Here is an 18,111-nt window from a genome sequence, read left to right as displayed (position 1 = left end):
TTGAACATAAACATATCTGTCGGGACAGATGGCTCATGGACTCTCATTGACAAATGCAGACCTCTTAGACAAGTTGGTTCAAAAAAAGCCAAAATGATTTCAAATCAGACTGAAAAAAGTGGGATAACAGGAAGTATTTGGAAATCATTTTATTTACTGGGCATGCCTCTGAGCAGCCTTGGGAAAAAATAACAAAAAATTGTCAGGTGGATGAGGAAGTGCAGTCCTGAGCTTTGAGCTTTTCCAAAGCCTAGTTCTTCTCTAGAGATTGAAGAACATTGCTAGTTTATTAAGCCCTTGATTGGTGATGAGTTAACTAGAAGGGAAAGTCAGTCTAGAATAAGAAAAGGAAAGGAAAGAAAAAAGTAGATTGCATGAAAGATTAACCTTTTCAAAAAGGGCAAGTGCCTAAGGAATAAGAGAGGGAGCTGAAAGAGACATTCATGTCCCTAAGAGACAAGAAGTAGGTAATTTATTGACAGAGGAGGTAGCTATTGCAAAAAAGAAAAAAAAAATAAATGAATCCAGAGACTCTGTGTCTACAAAAGAGAATGGGGCCAAATAGCAGAAGCAGACGTTAATTTCCCAATGGAAGAAGAAGATGGAATACTTAAAAAAAAAAAAAAGAAAGAAGGAAGGATTGTATCAGAATAGGTGATAAAGAAATTAGAGAGGCTGAAGAGTGACATGATCCCAGACCCAGGAATGTCCTCAGCTCTCTTCCTGGAGATTGGGAAGAGGCTTTGAATTTAAAATGTGGATGAACTTGAAAAAAATAAATATAAGATACTTTGTAGGTAACGGGAAAATGCAAGTGGCATGATCATATATAAGAGATTTAATGATGACAGAGGAGCTCAAGGAGTTTGAGCTCTCTGACACATTTATCAGAAGTACCCTGAGAGATTATGGCAGCATAGGGAAAGAATAATAATGCATTGTTGCACATCCAAAGTCAGGGTTTCTTATCTACCAGCACAATGGCTGACCAGTACTCCTGGTATTTTGGATCTGTGTCCCCAGTGCCTAAGAGATTGCTGTATATGTAGTGGGCACTTATTTAATGTTTCATGAATTGAATTGAAACAACAGTATGTGGTAGAATGCTTCCTAACCCTGCTTCAGGAAATGGCATTGATAACCAAAAAACAAACAAACAGACAAAAAAACCAAAACAAACAAGCAAATAAAAAAAAAAAACCAAACAGGCAGACCAACTGAATAGTCAGGATATTATCAAATGAAGAGCCAAAGAATCCCTACCTTAGGGAGTTTACATTATAATAAAAGAAGAATATAAATAAAAGAGATCTGGAAATATATTGGCTGAGGTTCCTGTAACAGCAAGGACCCCAGCATGCACAGGAGGGCCTGCTGTACAGATTCTTAGAAGGGGCCAACAATCTACTTTAATGAAGCACATATATCATTCAGGGGGAAAAGTTAGCACCCTGAACTTCAGAGAAAATACAAACAGAGAAACAAAGATGGACAAGGCTTCCAACTGTCTGACCATAAGAAATACATACATCACAAATCAATGGACAGATTCAACTGTCTGACCATTACATACATATATAGTTACCAGAAAGAGAAGCACCAATATCTGGGTTTTCAAAGCCAGGGGGCTCCTTAGTGACCACCCAAAGTCTCCTCTGGCCAAACTTGCACTTCCGATGAGTAAGTCCCAAAGTAAAACTTCACCTCAGAGTATTTATATACTTTTCAGAGCCAGATGGTATCAGAACCCTTGAGAACCAGTGCCTCATTAGAAATTAACAAAAGGTATAGGCCTCCCCTAATCAAGCTTCCCTTAATGGGCAAACCCATCCATGGGTTGGGAAGATGTTTAACTCTCATAGTTACCATTTACAATTCCTCATGAAATGGTGGTCCAAGCTAAAGATCTTCCCTTCCCTTGCCTGGCATCCTCTCCTTTCCCTGGCATCCTCTCCTTTCCCTTTCCTTCTCTTCCCCCTCACCTCTTTTTATTTCCTTCCCTTCCTCTGCCTCCAGTCAGGCGAGTCTTAGGCAGAGATTTCTACAGGCTGTAAAAGCTGCTTGTGAGGAGGTAGGGAAGTCCAGAGTATAAGTGAAGATGAAAGACTTGGGGCAGATATTCACCAGCTTGGATTATGGATATCTTGCTCCCAATTTTACTACACCTGAAGCTTCATAGAGCTGCTGTGATGTTATGTTTATGTTCTGTCCATGCTGACATAACAGCATGGTTTAATGGAAAGAGGGATATAGAGAGGTCAAGAAAATTGTTTCAGGTTCTAACAGTCACTGCTTAGGAAATCTTTAGCAAGTCAATTAGATTCAATACCACACTCTTTCTATCTACAAAATGGGGATTCTAATGACATATTTAAAGCTGAGGGTCAAATGAGAAAATTATATATTGGGAGTTTTTGGAAAACATTAAGTATTTGGCAAATATCAGATACTATTTTTCAGATGGCCTGAAATAACCTATAAAGTGGGGTGGAAATGGAATTTTTAGTTGAGATGGATTTTTTTCATATTAAATCCCATAGAATTGCTTTATTTAGAGGATGTGTGGCATTTATTTTATGTAGTGATATTATTATTTTTAAATGAACCCTTTCTATAGCCTGAGGGAGTAAACAGTCAAATGTGTTGCTAATTAAATTATATAAATACTCTGCAAAAAGCAATTGTGCAAAGAGAAATATCAAGGAAATAAACATAAGAGAAAACGTGGAGGCAAATAGCAACTTCTTTGTGGATCAAGTCAGGAGAAGGGTAACAGGAAGAGAACAAGGCCCTGGAGAGAATGGCCAGTGTCAGCCCCAGGCCCAAGCCTGCCTCCTGAGGCTGGCATAGAAAGTACAAAGAAACCATCTCTTAAGTAAAGTATTTCATGTCCTTGCTTAGCCTCCATAGAACTCTTTAAAGGAAAGACAATACTGAGAACCGTATTTGGAAGCAAATGTGTAGCCAGTAAAGGTTTTAATTGTTGTCATTCAGTTGTTTCAGTAGCCTCTGATTCTTCATGACCCCATTTGGGGTTTTCTTGGCTAAGATACGGAGTGATTTGTTATTTCCTTCTCTAGCTCATTTTACAGATAAGAAAACTGAGGCAAGCTGGGTTAAGTGACTTGCCCAGGGTCACACAGTAAGTATTTGTGTCAGATTTGAACTCAGGGAGATGAGTCTTCCTGACTCCAGGCCTAGCACTTTATTCACACTTATTCCCCACTAGTGAAATTTTGTGGAAAGCAGAACACTAGCAGCTTTAATTGATAAAGGTTTTATCTAATAAACAGGAAGCACCTGAGCAGAGGTTTGAAGGAAATGAGGAGCTCTAAGAGGTTAAAAAGAAGAATGGATATAATACAGGCTTGGGGGCCAGAGCAGAGACATGGAGGTATGCAAGGGAGTGCTGTCTAAGAGATATCATAAGAAGGCCAGTCTGACTGGCCCATAATGTCCATCAATGGAGCAATATTCAGTAAGGCTGAAAGATAAATTGGGACCCATGTGAAGGGTTTTAGATATCGGAGGAGTTTATATTTATCCATAACTAATGGGGGTAGGGGGAGAGATGACGTGGTAAGCAAATTGTTTTGGCAGTTGTGTAGAAAATGAATTCTAATGGGGAGAGACTTCAGGCAAAGAGTGCAACTGGGATGATGGAGAAACTAAATAATGCAAAAGTCTTTATAGAAAGTATGGAGAGAGTATCCAAAAAGGTGAATAAAATTTAAGCAAACATTACCAAATGGACACACACATCGGGTTCTCCCTTCACTGGTGAAAGTAGAATTGTCAGAAAGGAAAGTCATGTTTTTTAGTACTTCTGGAAAGAAATATGTGCCATCCTAATTCTATATATTAAGAAGTTAATTCAGTTCAACAACAATCATTTATTCAGTGCATGCTCTGAACATTACGCTAAGCTTTGGAACTACAAAGACAAGAAGGAAATCCGAGCTCTCAAGAAGTTTGCATCCTACTAAGGGCTCCACAGGCCAGCAGGTGGTGAATAAAATGCCAGTCCTGGAGTCAGAAGGATCTGAGTTCAAATTTGTCCTGGCTATGTGACCCCTGGGTAAGTCACTTAAAACCCTATGTAACATCAATTGTGGCAGCTCACCTGAAGACTGTTGCTGTGAATCATTTCAAGGGTCTAATCATATAGTGTAATGAACTCTCCATTTATTCAGCAGTGAACTAAACGTTGTTCAATAAAGTAAAACATAACATTCATAGCAATATCCTTTCTCAGTATCTACTGTCCAAGTATAGTCCTCTTTCCTCTTAACTCGAGGGTGATTTCCAAGAATCATGGCTCTTCCTCTGTAGCCTGATCACTTTTGACTGTCCCCTGGATTCACATGTAGGCAGCTCTGCTCCTGTTCCATGTCTCAGCTCAAGGGGACTGCTCCACTCTGCAGCTTCTGCCTCTGGGAAAACAAAGCTCAACACGACAACAAGAATCCCAACACACACCACCAGCATTGTCATCTCAATTCATTTCCCAAGTCCAAGGACTCTGTGATAATATTTCAGTTCACTTTAACAGCTCTCAAAAGAGGCTTAACCTCATGGACATGTTTCTGCCCTACAGTTCTATTTGATTTCCGAGTTCAGAAGCTCCTTTAGCAAATTTCTACCTTCAGAGGTCTCCTCCCCCAGCTCTGAGGTCTCCTGGCTCAGATCTCCTCCCAGCTTTCTTCTTAATCCTGGCTCACCCATTCAAGGCAGATTCTCCTCACATCTGCTTTCTCAACACCTGTTCTCTCTTTATATACAGTTCTACTCAGTAAATGATTGATTAGAACCCACATGCACATATCTGATTGGTTAAAATTCAATCCACAAAAACATCAAAGATCCCGCTTTGCTTACTGTTACACCCTCTTTGCCTCAGTTTCCTTATCTGTAGAATGAGTTGGAGAAGAAAACAGCCTTGTCAAGCAAACCCCAAATATGAGATCATGAAGAGTTGGACATGACTACTCATTTAAATAACAACAAAGGACTGAATTGCCAATAAGGGTTATTAGAGTCACCGTGGTTCCTTAGCTACCCTGGAAGCTGACAGGTACACAGAGGACATGATAAGAGCATTTGGGGCACATCAGAGATATAGAGCTCCTTTGGTACATTTTGGTCATGTGGTGACTCAGTGTAGATGGATGTTGATACTTTGTAAAGGCAAAGCAGTCTCCTCATTGGTTGATGAGCCACAGAAGTGGATAATTCAGTAGAACTTTTAAAAATGAGACATATTCTGCTTCAGTCAACCCTCTTTTATGGCAAGCAGCAAACTCTGCCTCTTGACTTCACATGAGATGGCTGCGGTTTTGAGTCATGATGCTCCCACCCCCCCAACTCCACCCAATCCAGCCCCCACAACCACGTGAAGTATGAATTCAATTAGGAAAGCTTTTGCTGTGGCTCCTGGAAGTTTTTTCATTTTTTGTGTTTCCTTTTAGATGGATTTGTCTAAATTTGGAAGTCATCTTCTGAGTTTCAATAGTCCAGATGTCCCAAATTATATTGGATTAGAACTGACTGGTGTCAGGAAGAGTCCTCCTTGCTAACTACTAGAGAAAAGAATAAGCACTGATAGGACTCATCCATGTCTGGCCCATTTTACCATTAGATATGGACCAGGAATTGTTTGAACAAGACAAAGTTGAAATGACTAATCAGCACTCTGGAAAAATACTTTATCTTCTGATGAGGTTTAGGTTATCAACTTCCCTAGGAGAGTATAATCCTAGTTATAGATTACTGAAGTCTGTTTTAAGTAATACTTCCAGTAAGTTTTTCTTTTTCATTAGAATTTCTTTTGTATATAGGAAATAAATACCTGTCTCTCTTTTGATTGACGTTGTATGCTGAGTGCTTTTGTATGCCTCCCTTTTAGAGGAAAGCCTGGAATTGAGCCACTACCTAAGCTTTAAATAATTTGTTCCTGAAATATGGAGGTGGCACCCTAATGTGCCCCAAGAGTGTGAAAAAAAGGGAGCCTGGACCAGCCTGTCATTCAATGTTAGGGTCTCCTCAGACTCAAAACAAACTTAACTGTGTGCATGGGTCAAGGTCAGAAAAACCTCTTCAGAACAGTGTGGGTTCAGTTCCACACATCTTTACTTAATATTAGACACAAATACGTACACCACGGCATAGGGAATACATGAGACAAATATAGAATCTTTATGTAAAGAAAGGGAACTAATGTCTGAGGGAATTAGATACGGCTTGAGAAGGGGGTCCAACGTAAGATGTGTCTGAAGGAAAGAAAAGACATTTAAAAGACTGTCAGTTAATAAGCTTTTATGAAGCAAAAACTGTGTGCCAGGCCCTGTGCCAGACTGAGAATACAAAAAGAGGCAAAAGACTGAGCCTAATCTCACAATCTAATGGAGAAATAGCAAGCAAACAAATCTGTCCAAACTATTTACCTGATGAATAGGAGATAATTAAAAGAGGGAGGGCACTAGAATGAAGAGGGATTGGGAAAGACTTCCTGTAGAAGATGTGATTTTAGTTGGGATATGAGAGAAGTCAGAGAAGCTAGGAGGCAGAAATACATAGGGAGAGCATTCAAGGCAGGGAAGGTAACTAGAGAAAATGCCAAGAGCCAAGAGAGAGGGCTTGTTCATGGAACATTAATGAGGCAGATGTTACTGGATTGAAGAATTTTGGCAAGGAGTAATGTGTAAGAAGACTCCCCAACAGAGAGAGAGGGAACAATAGGTCATAAACGACTTTGAACACCCAACAAAGGTTTTACATTTGAGTGAAGGAAGTAGTGTCTTCCAAGGTTGGGGAACATCATGCAATAGAAGGCAGGGTCACAGATTTTATACTGTAGGGACCCTTAGAAGTTATCTAATCTAAACATCTAACTTCTCATTCTGAAGAGGTTAGGAGGTTTGTTCAAGGTCATATAGACATACCAAGCATGAGAATGAAAATGAAAATTTGAAATAGATGCTCTTACTCCAAATACAGTGCTCTTTCCATGGCACTACAGAAGTCTGAGGAAAGGCTATTAATCCAGTCTGAACACAAATAATGAATTTATGGCAGGAAGGGATATTAAAGGTCATTTAAATCAACCTCCTAATTTGACAAATGGGAAAACTGAGGGTCAGAGATGGTTTGAAAACTGTCCAAGATCATCTAGGTAGTAGCAGAGCTGGGACTAGAATTCAAATCCTCTAATTTAATAACAAGAACACTTTCCAACATACCAGAATAGCTACATGAAGAGACAATTTATTAATTTGTTTCCTACTTGAGACAATCAAAGATTAAAATGGGACAAAGGAAACTAAAAAGTTGCTTGTTCAGTTCAACAGAAAGTTCTGAAATTGATAGACAGAACAAGTCTTAAACTCAAGAATTCTGGAAGAGAACTTAGTCATTGTTATTCTGAGAACATGGTCTCTGAAGAATATAATCTCTGATATAGGAGAGGCCAGTCCAACTTCTCCCAGTAGTGACAATGTAGTAAATTAAGAGAGGAAAAACGTAATCATTCACAGCCAATCATAGTATAACTGATATTGCAATTCACTAAGTATGGACTTTCTTTCTCAGGGAGTAAAGGTCATGGATGTACAGGAGAGGCTGGCCTTAACTTTACATTGAACAAGATTGAAACAATAGAATCAGGGGCATTTGTTTTTTTTTTTTTTTTAAGAATGAGAGGAGATTAATTTTCAAAAATCACTCATCTTATAATTGAGGGAACTGAGCCTTATAAAGGTCAGTAATTAGTTACTGAGTAATTAGTAGAAAAATAAGACTAAAACATAGATCTTATAAATCTCAATCCAGAGATATTTACAATGAGAAACCTGCAATAAAACACTGACCGAGTTTGAATCCTCCAAATATTTGCTTTCAAGAAGCTTATATTCTACTGGGACATGCACAAAACCTTGGATTTTTATTGGGTTAATAACCAGGGGATCTCTGTACCAGGAAAAAGTTTCTAAAATTGACTTATCTTCTTCCTTGTATTTCCTTTTATGGAGGGTAAAACTTGTTTTTTAGTATTACTTACTGAGTAATTTATCTTACTTTTCGTTTGTTTTGTTTTGCAATTGTCATTGCTGTAATGGTACTTTTTTCTGTTGGTTCATCATTAAACTATACTAGAGGGCAATTGCACTAAAAGGGGGTTATTCTTTCCTAGACAATACATATTTTTATTTTTATAATATTTTATTTTTCCAATTACAAGTGAAATAATCTTTAACATTCATTTAAAAAAAAATTAAGTTCTAAATCCTCTCCCTCTCTCCCTCCCTGCTCCCATTGAGAAAAGCAAGCAAATTTATATAGGTTATACAAGTGCAGTCATGAAAGAATATATATCTATATTGGTCACATTGTTAAACAAAAAAAAACACAAGAAAAATAAAGTAAAAAAGAAAAGTATGTTTCAATCTGCATTCAGACTCCATCAGCTCTTTCTCTGGAAATTGACAGCATTTTTCACCATAAGTCCTTCAGAATTGTCTAGCATCATTGGATAGCTGAGAAGAGCTAAATTATTCACAGTTGATCATCATACAATATTGCTGTTCGTGTGCAGGATGTTCTCTTGATCATGTTCACTTCATTTTGCATCTGTTCATGTAAGACTTTCCAGGATTTTTTCTGAAAAAGTTCTCACCATTTCTTATAGCACATTAAGATTCCATAACAATTAGATATGGCACCCTATGCAGCCATTTCCCAATTGATGGGCACCCCCTGAATTTCTAATTCTATTTCTAATTTTTCTAATTCTAATTCTAATTCTTTTCCACTTCAAAAAGAGTTGTTATAAATATTTTTGTACATATAGGTCATTTTCCCTTTTAAAAATCTCTTTGGCTCATGGTTTCTTCCATTCATTTTAATTCTTCTATACAACATGACTAATGTGAAAATGTGTTTAATAAGAATATATATGTAGAAGCCACATAAGATTGCATGCTATCTCAGGGAAGGAGGGGGGATAGATGGGGAGAAAATCTAAGACTTATGGAAGTGATTGTAGAAAACTGAAAACAAATAAATTAATTAAAAAATTAAATTAAAAAAGACTAAGGATAGAAATAAAAAAAATCTCTTTGGAACTGCGAGATCAGACCTCAGAATGAAGCAGACTATTTTCTCTTGTGTTACATTTTGTTTTGATTTGGTTCTTCTCATGATTTCTCCCATTCATTTTAATTCTTCTGTGCAACATGACTAATGTGAAAATGTGTTTAATAAGAACGTACTCGTAGAACTCATGTAAGATTGCATGCTGTCTCAGGGAGTGAGGGGAGAGGGAGGAGAAGAAAACTTCAGACTTTTAGAAGTGATTGTTAAAAACTGAAAACAAATAATTAAATTTTTAAAAATCTCTTTGGGATACAGGTCTAGCAGTAGTATTGTTGGATCAAAGGGTAAGCACAGTTTGATAACTATGTAATTGGACATGGTTCCAAATTGCTCTCCAGAATGATTGCATGAGTTCACCACTTCACCAGCTGGCATTAATGTCTCAATTTTTCCATATTCCTTCTGTCATTTGTCATTTTCTTTTTCTATCATATTAGCCAATCTGATAGATATGAGGTGGCACCTCTGAGTTGTTTCAATTTGCATTTTTCTATTCAATAGTGATTTAGAGCATGTTTTTTTTCCCCCTACAACTATAGGCAGCCTTGATTTCTTAATCTGAAAACTGCCTTTTAATATCCTTTGACTATTTATCAATTGGGTAGTGACTTATATTCTTTTAAATTTGACTCAGTTCCCTGTATATTTGAGAAATGAATCCTTTGCAGGGGAAATTTGCTGTAAAACTGTTAGGATTAGTGTGTTACCTCTCTCTCTCTCTCTCTCTCTCTCTCTCTCTCTCTCTCTCTCTCTCTCTCTCTCTCTCTCTCTCTCTCTCTCTCTCTCTCTCTCTCTCCTTTCACTCTATGTCTCCCGAAAAAGAATTTTACTTCTGACAATCACCTCCTCTAATCTGACTTCACTTCTATCAACTCCTCCTCTTTTTCTTATCCCCTTCCTTTACTACTTCCCTGTAAAATAAGAAAGATGTTTAAACCTGAATTTGTATATTATTCTCTCTTTGAGTCAATTCTAATGAGAATAAGGTTCAAACAGTCTGTCACTCCCCTATTTTCCCCTCCACTGAATAAGGTCTTTTTTTTGCCTCTTTTATGTGAGATAATTTACCCCATTCTACCTCTCCCTTCATCCTTCTCCCAGTGCAATTCTCTTTCTCACCCCTCAATTTTATCTTTAGGTATTATTCCATCATAACTAACCCACACCCATGGCTTCTGTTTATGTATACTCCTAACTGTCCTAATAATTATAAAGTTCTTAGGAGTTATAAATATCATCTTTCCATGTAGGAATATAAACAGTTTATATTTATTGAATCTCTTATGATTTCTCTTTCCTGTTTACATTTTTATGATGCTCTTTAGTCCTCTATTTGAAAGTCATTTTTTTTTTTATTCAACTCTGGTCTTTTCATCAGGAAGACTTGAAACTTCCCTCATTAAATGTCCATTCCCCTCACCCAAATTATTGTTCTCAGTTTTGCTAGGTAGGTGATTCTTGGTTGTAATCCTATCTCCTTTGCCCTATGGAATATTGCATTCCATGCCCTTTGATAATGTAGAAGCTGTTTGATCTTGTGTTAAATATAGAATTTTATGTTTAATGTAAAAAGTGATCTTTTCTTTAGTGCATTTTTGTATGTCCTTTTTCCATTTGACCAATTCTTCTTTTTAAGAAGTTTTTCTTTTCAGTGAATTTTTGTTAATCTTTCTTTCTTCCCCCTACAGTCATATAATGTTTATAAGGTATTATTTTCTTCGGTATTTTTGTGCCTTCTTTACCAAGCTGTTCACTCTTTACCAGTCTGCTAATTCTCTTGCATCATTCTCATTTCTTTTCCTAACTTTTCCTCTACTTCTCCTATCTGATTTCTAAAATCAATTTTTTTAGGTCTTCCAGAAATTCTTTTTTATTCTGAGATCATTTTACATTTTTCTTTGAGGCTTTGCATGTAGTGTTTTGGCTTTGTTATCTTCCATTGTGTTTTTATTTTGACTTTCTTTGTCACCATAGTAACTTCCTATAGTTACATTATATTTATGTTATTTGCTTATTTTGGCAGCCTAATTTTCACTTTATGTTAAATTTGGGAAATGATTCCAGGACAGAGAGGTCATTGTCTCAAACTTCAGAGTGTTTTTTGGTTTTTTTTTTGTGCAGCTATTTTCAGAACTAATCCTGAGAATATGTAAGTTTTCAGTTCTTGCAACGTGGTATGATCTTACATCATTGCTACCCTGGCCTGTGAGAGATCTTAAGCATCCTTTTTCATCCTGGAACTATGACCAACATCCCAGCTCCCCTGTGGCTTCATGCTCTAGTGTCCTAGTGATCCTCATTGCCATGGGACTGAATTAGAACTGCATATGAGCAGTGCAACAAAGATTTCTACCTCCAGTGCCAGTAAAAGATTCCCAGTAATCTCATTCTGTCTGACCCTTTTACCATCTGAGACCTCTGGGAACCTCTACTGCTAATTCAGTCAACCACAAAGCCTTCTGCTCATTCCATTCTCACCTCAGTGAGAGAGATCTTTCCTGCTGACTTTCTAAGTTTCTGGAAAATTGTTTCTCTCCAATTCTTTTGTTGGTTCTGCCAGTTCAGAATTTATTTTGAGGTATTATTTTAAAGGTATTTGGAGGAGAATTTGGGTGAGTTTAGGCAATTCCTTGTCATTACCCCACCATTTTTTTCCACCCTTCTAAGAATATGCATCCTTAAAAAGAAATTCAGAGATTAGAAAAAACCCTGAAAGAAATATATCTCTAAAAATGGAATTTCAGACAGAAAGATAACAGCTGGATAGCTCAAGGGTTGCCCTGGTACTAATATCATATTAAACACTTAGAACATATGCAAATACTTCAAAATATTGAGAGCATCCATTCATTATAGAAAATAAGAGGATGTGGAAGTGTTGTACAGGATTAGAGGGATGAATGGGTTGGGAGTTGGACCACTGGAGAAAGTATACATGTTAATGAAATTCACTAAAATTTCAAATACAACTCTTATGATTTAATAGGTGAATAAAGACTTTCCAGAGCTCTCCAAATCACACTCCCAATGAGATTAATTGATATAGCCACCTACCCTATACTCTGCTCCCCTAAAAGTACATGGGGTAGTGTAGTTGAATAACACGACCGCTGAATTGTGTTCAACTTTTTTAAAAGGAAGGTGCCTGTACTGCTGCTCCTTTAAAAGTTATTGACAACAAGGGAAACTACCTTGTTCTTTATTTGGGGCAGTCAAGTAAGCAGAATATATTAAGAAAACGAAAGGAAAATGTCACCTGCTAGAATGATTGCCTATTCGATTCAACAGAGAGTTCTGAAACTAATCAACAAGAACCCTAAATGTGTCAACTCCTTAAACTCAAGCAGTCCCTTGAAAGTCACATTTAACAGTCTTGCCAAACATCAGAGAGATTTGAGGACCTGGCAGGTATGCCCTCAAACCTTTAGTATCTGAAGCCCTCTCCACAGCAGGAACAAACACACAGTTAGTTGTCTTTTGTTAGCATTTTTGAATAGGGCCAAGGAGGAAAGCTCCTTCAGTATTTCCTTTCAACAAGTCTGTAATAAAATATAAGCATTTAGGCTATGGCCCCGAGGTGACTCAACTGAGTAACTCTTTTAAAAGTTCTCAAGACAAAATTTCCTTTATCATTTGACTCAGCATTTCACAGGCTAATACCAGAACATCTACTTAGGCATTATTAAAAACCTATGAGAGCATTGTAATCTTGTTTCTGGAAATTTTTAAAAGAATTAAAAATGTCTGGAAAGAAAATGCCAAGTACCATTTTTTCTAAAATGTCATTTCATTTTACTTAACATGAATTAAGTTTTAGTTCAGGTTCAGTTGCTGTGCATGTAGTCATAAAATATTTAGTATAATATGATTTTAAGTTTGTGTATCATTTTATACAAATTATCATATATAACAAACACAGATATGAAATTTTCTTCCACCTTAGTAAATTTTCCATATGATTGAAGTGACCCTAATAAATACTATAACTTGTTTACAAATATCTTGGATGGAAATCTTTTAAAAATGTACTATCCCCCATTCATAAACAGAAAATACTGAATATGTTGCAATTATTTTTTCCTCAGTGATCCATTATGAATGAATCTCTTGGGCAGTGTGCTGTAACACATAACACAGTTCATCTACTGTTATGTATTTCTGTCTCCTTCATCACTGGCAGGCTATCTGTCATCTTGCCATCTTTCTGCCCACCTCTAACGATTCTCCTAAATCGTCTGAGTTTGCTGGTAAACTACTGTGGGCTGAGTAACTTGATCACTGTTGCTATGAGTTGTATAGCTGAATATTCATCAATAAATCTGGAAGTAAAGCCCTTAGGAATGAAATGTATAGTTTTAAGACCATGGGAATTATTTCAGGTATTCAGGGACTTCACACACATGTTCACATACTTCTCAGTTGGAACTATGTTCTGAAGAGTTCAGTTTACTCAGAGTTTAACTTTCAAAGTTCTGAGGCAGGTGTGTGTGTGTGTGTGTATGTGCATGTGTGTGCGGTGTGTACATGTGCGCACATCAAGAATACTAACCCTTCGAACCCATACTCCTATAATACAGCCTATCCTTCTCTTATTTTGTTTTTGAAGGCAAATTTGAAACCCAAGTTCTGATCTTATATTTGAACATTGAACTGTATTTCTGACAATGGTTTCCTCTGTTTGTTAACTTTACACCACTTTCTGTAAAGCTTATGCAGGCCAATTTTGGGCTGAGGAAAAAGAAAATCTCACCAATGGTGGGCTGATCGCTGTATCCTATAAGGAAACCAAAATGTTCTCTTTTGAGTGAATTTATACGACCATGCAGCTAGATAACAAATACAAGGAAAGACATAAATTAACTTTAAGATAGTGACTGAATATTTCAAATCCAACTGGACCCAGGACCTTTTGATTCTCTCCTCTAATTGGACATATTTTAGTTACATATTGATACTCCTGTTCTCCATTAAAAGTGGGAAGTGATTTCCTCTGGGGTTTACAACCATCAGCTACTGTTTATTATTTTTATTTTCACACTATGCACTTTGGAGAAAAGAAAAACTATTTTATTGGTGCTTTTTGTTTTCATATCACAGTCATTTCTAAATATACTCTCCTCCCTTGTCTACCCAATGAAACTTCTCTTGTAGCAAGAAAGAAAAAATACCCCAAACAATTAACATATCCATAGCATCTGACAGCTTATGTATTCCAAAACTGACAGTCTAGTAGTACTCCAGCAAAATATATATATGTGTATATATATATATATATCTATATATCTATATATTTCCTTGTTTCTTCTTCAACTATGGTTTAGTGAAAGAAAAATATAGTAACCTTTGGAAAGGAGCAGGAGGTAGAATATATGAATACACACACAATACACAAATACATATGTGTATCTAGATAGATAGATAGATAGATAGATAGATAGACAGATAGATAGATAGATAGATAGATATGTGATTTGAAATTTTATTGTGAGAAATATACCACCAGAGATAGATATAAAATATGATTACTAGATATAGGAATTGCATCAAAATGTGACCTTTTTCAATTTTCCATGATTTTCTTGTGTTATCATGAATTGCTGACAAATAGCCCTCATGTTGCCTCTAGATCCCTAGATTCATAAAGAAAACTAAAGGAAAGCTCCCAAGATATTGGTTAGTCCACACATCCTCTCCTTTCACTTTTGCAAATGTATGGGAAAACATGAAGAGAAGTTACAAAGAACACCTAGTCATATCAATTCCCTCTTCCAACCCCAAGGTCAAAGCATAACTTTCCCACATCTGAGTGAAAGAGAAATTTAGGAGATCTCTGCCCACTAGCTGGCATTCATATGCAGAAGCATGATCTTCTCTCTGATGCGTGCAATAAATATGGCCAAGAAAGAATTACATATTTATGAAGGTTACAAAGGAAAAGGGGCAGAGTGTTTGTTATTGGCATCAAAGGAAAGAATATTCTGTAAGATTTAAATATGAAATTAAAGAATAATTAAGTGGTATAATACTATTTTTCTTTTTATTCTCAAGGAACTTTTTTTTTCCTATAACATCCTTTATCACCATATTACACGCTTCTACTTGGCCAGTACATCCATGAATTCCTTCTTTTTATTTTTTTCAGAGACAAATGAGGTCAAGTGACTTGTCTAGAGTCATATAGCTAATAAGTGTCTAAGGCCAGACTTGAACTCTGGTGCTCCTGACTCCAGGACTAGTGTTCTATCCACTGTACCACCTAGCTGTACCTTGCCCATGAATTTCTTTTGTAATTCATATTAATTATAATAATTATGAAGGCGTCTGAGTACTTGAAAAGCATTAGAATTATGATCTACAAAAGATGAAGGTGGATAAAAAGAGAGATTTTGTCAGAAGAGAGTATTTTGAATGAGGGAAATAAAATTGTTATTCATATACTAGATAAGAATATGCATCTCTACCTCTGATCATCCAGAGGAATTATAAAAGTAACACCTAACATTCACAGTACTTTACCTACATGATCTTAAAGCTTTACAGTCAGTGGCACTAACAACAAATTTTATTGTTCACATTCTCATACTCCCATATTCCCACTTCACACTTACGCATATGTTCAACCCATAGTTTAACAAGTGCTGAAGGGGTTGTGAGAGGAAAAAATTAAAGAAACTCTGGCACAGATGAAGATACTGAGACTCAGAGAAATTCTAAAGTTTACCTACATTTAAAGCCCCACTTCCCCATAGGAATAAGAATATAAAGGACCTTTCCCTTGAGCCTCTATACCAGCTGTCCTTAATACTCAGTCTTTGAGATTTGATTCTCATTCAATGAAAACTGAACCACAACTCTTGTTTCTGACTCCTCTCATTGGCTTTTCTAATTCTGACTGCTTTGAGAGCATCTTGGTTCAAGGTAGTATTTCAGATCCCTTAAATAGTACTTGTGAATATTCTCAACTAATATGATCTCTTGGTTATTTTTCTTACCTGCCTCAATTTCTTCCATGGTTTGTAATCTGAACTTTTGTATCCTAACTCTGAACTGCCCTCCAACTAAAATAAGACATATTTAGATGAGATTTCCTCCCTTTATCAGTAGATTCTTAGCAGCATCTTACAGTACAACATTTCAAAGACTTAACCCCTTATGTACAATCAGCAGTTTCCTAGAGCTGGAAGTTATTCCTTATGTTATTGGTGTCACATCTCTGTACTTGACCCTGAATCTTATCCTAACCTTTAATCATTTGACCATAGATTCATAGATAAGAGCTTGAGCTTCCTTTCCTTGCCACATTCCTCCTTATACTATATCATAAAGCTACTTTCTTCTGGAGATAACAAATGACAAAGACCATTGGCATCACATAAGCTAACATCAATAAGCTCAAACCAACTTGATAATACATTCTCACTGTTTCACTGTGATAATCCATTTACCAAGTCATATTCTGGGTCACGGGTTTCTGATAAAGTGGGGCCATGATGAAAATATAATTACACTTGAGTTGTTGAGACTCTCAAGTCAGCCGTAAATATCAAATAGCTGCTTTTCGCAGCTCTCATTCTTCTGCGCCTTCATATTGGAACTGACAGCTGCTATACAATCTGCAAATGAAATACCTAATTTTTGATAAAGCTTATTCTTTGGGGCTTTGACCATGGAGATGCTGTTAGACTCATTCTTGGCTTGATGTCTACAAAAGCTAATTTGCTTCTTTCTCTTAGATTTTTCCACCTTGTTTCTTTACAAAGCTGAATCTGGGGATTAGTGTCTCTGCAAGCTGAATAAAGATATAATAAAATTTCCCAAAAATTGTTATTTAAATACTGATTGACCATGATAACACTGATATAGATAACTCTTGATCCAACACCCACACACTGCACCTCCCACAAGAGGCATAATTTTATAAATGTCCAGCTTCTCCCTTGATGATCTTTTGTAAGACTGACTTAGAGGATATATTGTTTTTTCTTTCCTGTACTTCCTTCTTCTTTCCATCATAGGACAGACAAGGAGAGCAGAAAGTAAGAGAAGTTTGAGGAAATTAAATCAATTCAATTCCACAAACACTTCTTGAATGTATACTATGAATCTGAAATTCTAGATCATAAAAAAAATGTATTGTCTAGCCTGTTTGGCATTTATGATTTAGTTGACATTCAACAAATATTATATATTTCTTGGAAATTCTTCCAACAGAGTAAAAGAAATGTTCATAAGAAATTATTTCTGAAAAGGAAGTAGTAGGGTGTTTGACAAGTTTCTCCTATTACCATTAACATGAATAATTAATATGTTATATAATTAATAATTAATATATAATTAATAATAATAATTAGCTATGATATTTATCTCTAGATATATGATTCTATAGAATCAAACTATATCCAAGTTAGAAAAGACTTTGAAGCTTATGTAAAACAGCTTTTCTGTATTAGATCCAGAGATCCCCAGGGGTCTGTGAACCTCAAAGTGGGAGGGATTATATCTTATTTTCACTACCTATAATTGAAATGTAGTATTTTTTTCAATTATATAAATCATTATTTTGGTAATGGATCCATAGGCTTCATCAGACTGCCAAGGGAAGGCTATTCCACATAAAAAGTTAAAAAGCTCCATTCTATTCTATTCTTTTCATACAAAGGCCAAAAATCTGAAGTTCAAAAGTGGAAGGAATGTAGCCAAGAACATAGCACTATTTAGTGGCCAATTCATAATTAGAAACCAAGGATCTCAGTTCCTGGCCTGATAGAGATCCTTGATTCTAATTATAATGAAAGGTCTATAACATTACTTATGTTTGCAATGTTCATTTCTCAGTTTCTTCAACAACTGATGTGGGTTTAATTCTGTAGAATGTCTTATCTTAAATGTTCCTTTTCCTATTGCCAAGGCATAATTATTATTGCTATTCTAAGATGGTTTCCATTGCTGACATTTTCATTA

Source organism: Notamacropus eugenii, chromosome 3 (genome assembly GCF_028372415.1).
Source record: "Notamacropus eugenii isolate mMacEug1 chromosome 3, mMacEug1.pri_v2, whole genome shotgun sequence".
NCBI classification, from domain to species: Eukaryota; Metazoa; Chordata; class Mammalia; order Diprotodontia; family Macropodidae; genus Notamacropus; species Notamacropus eugenii.
Note: the sequence above shows the minus strand (reverse complement) of the source record.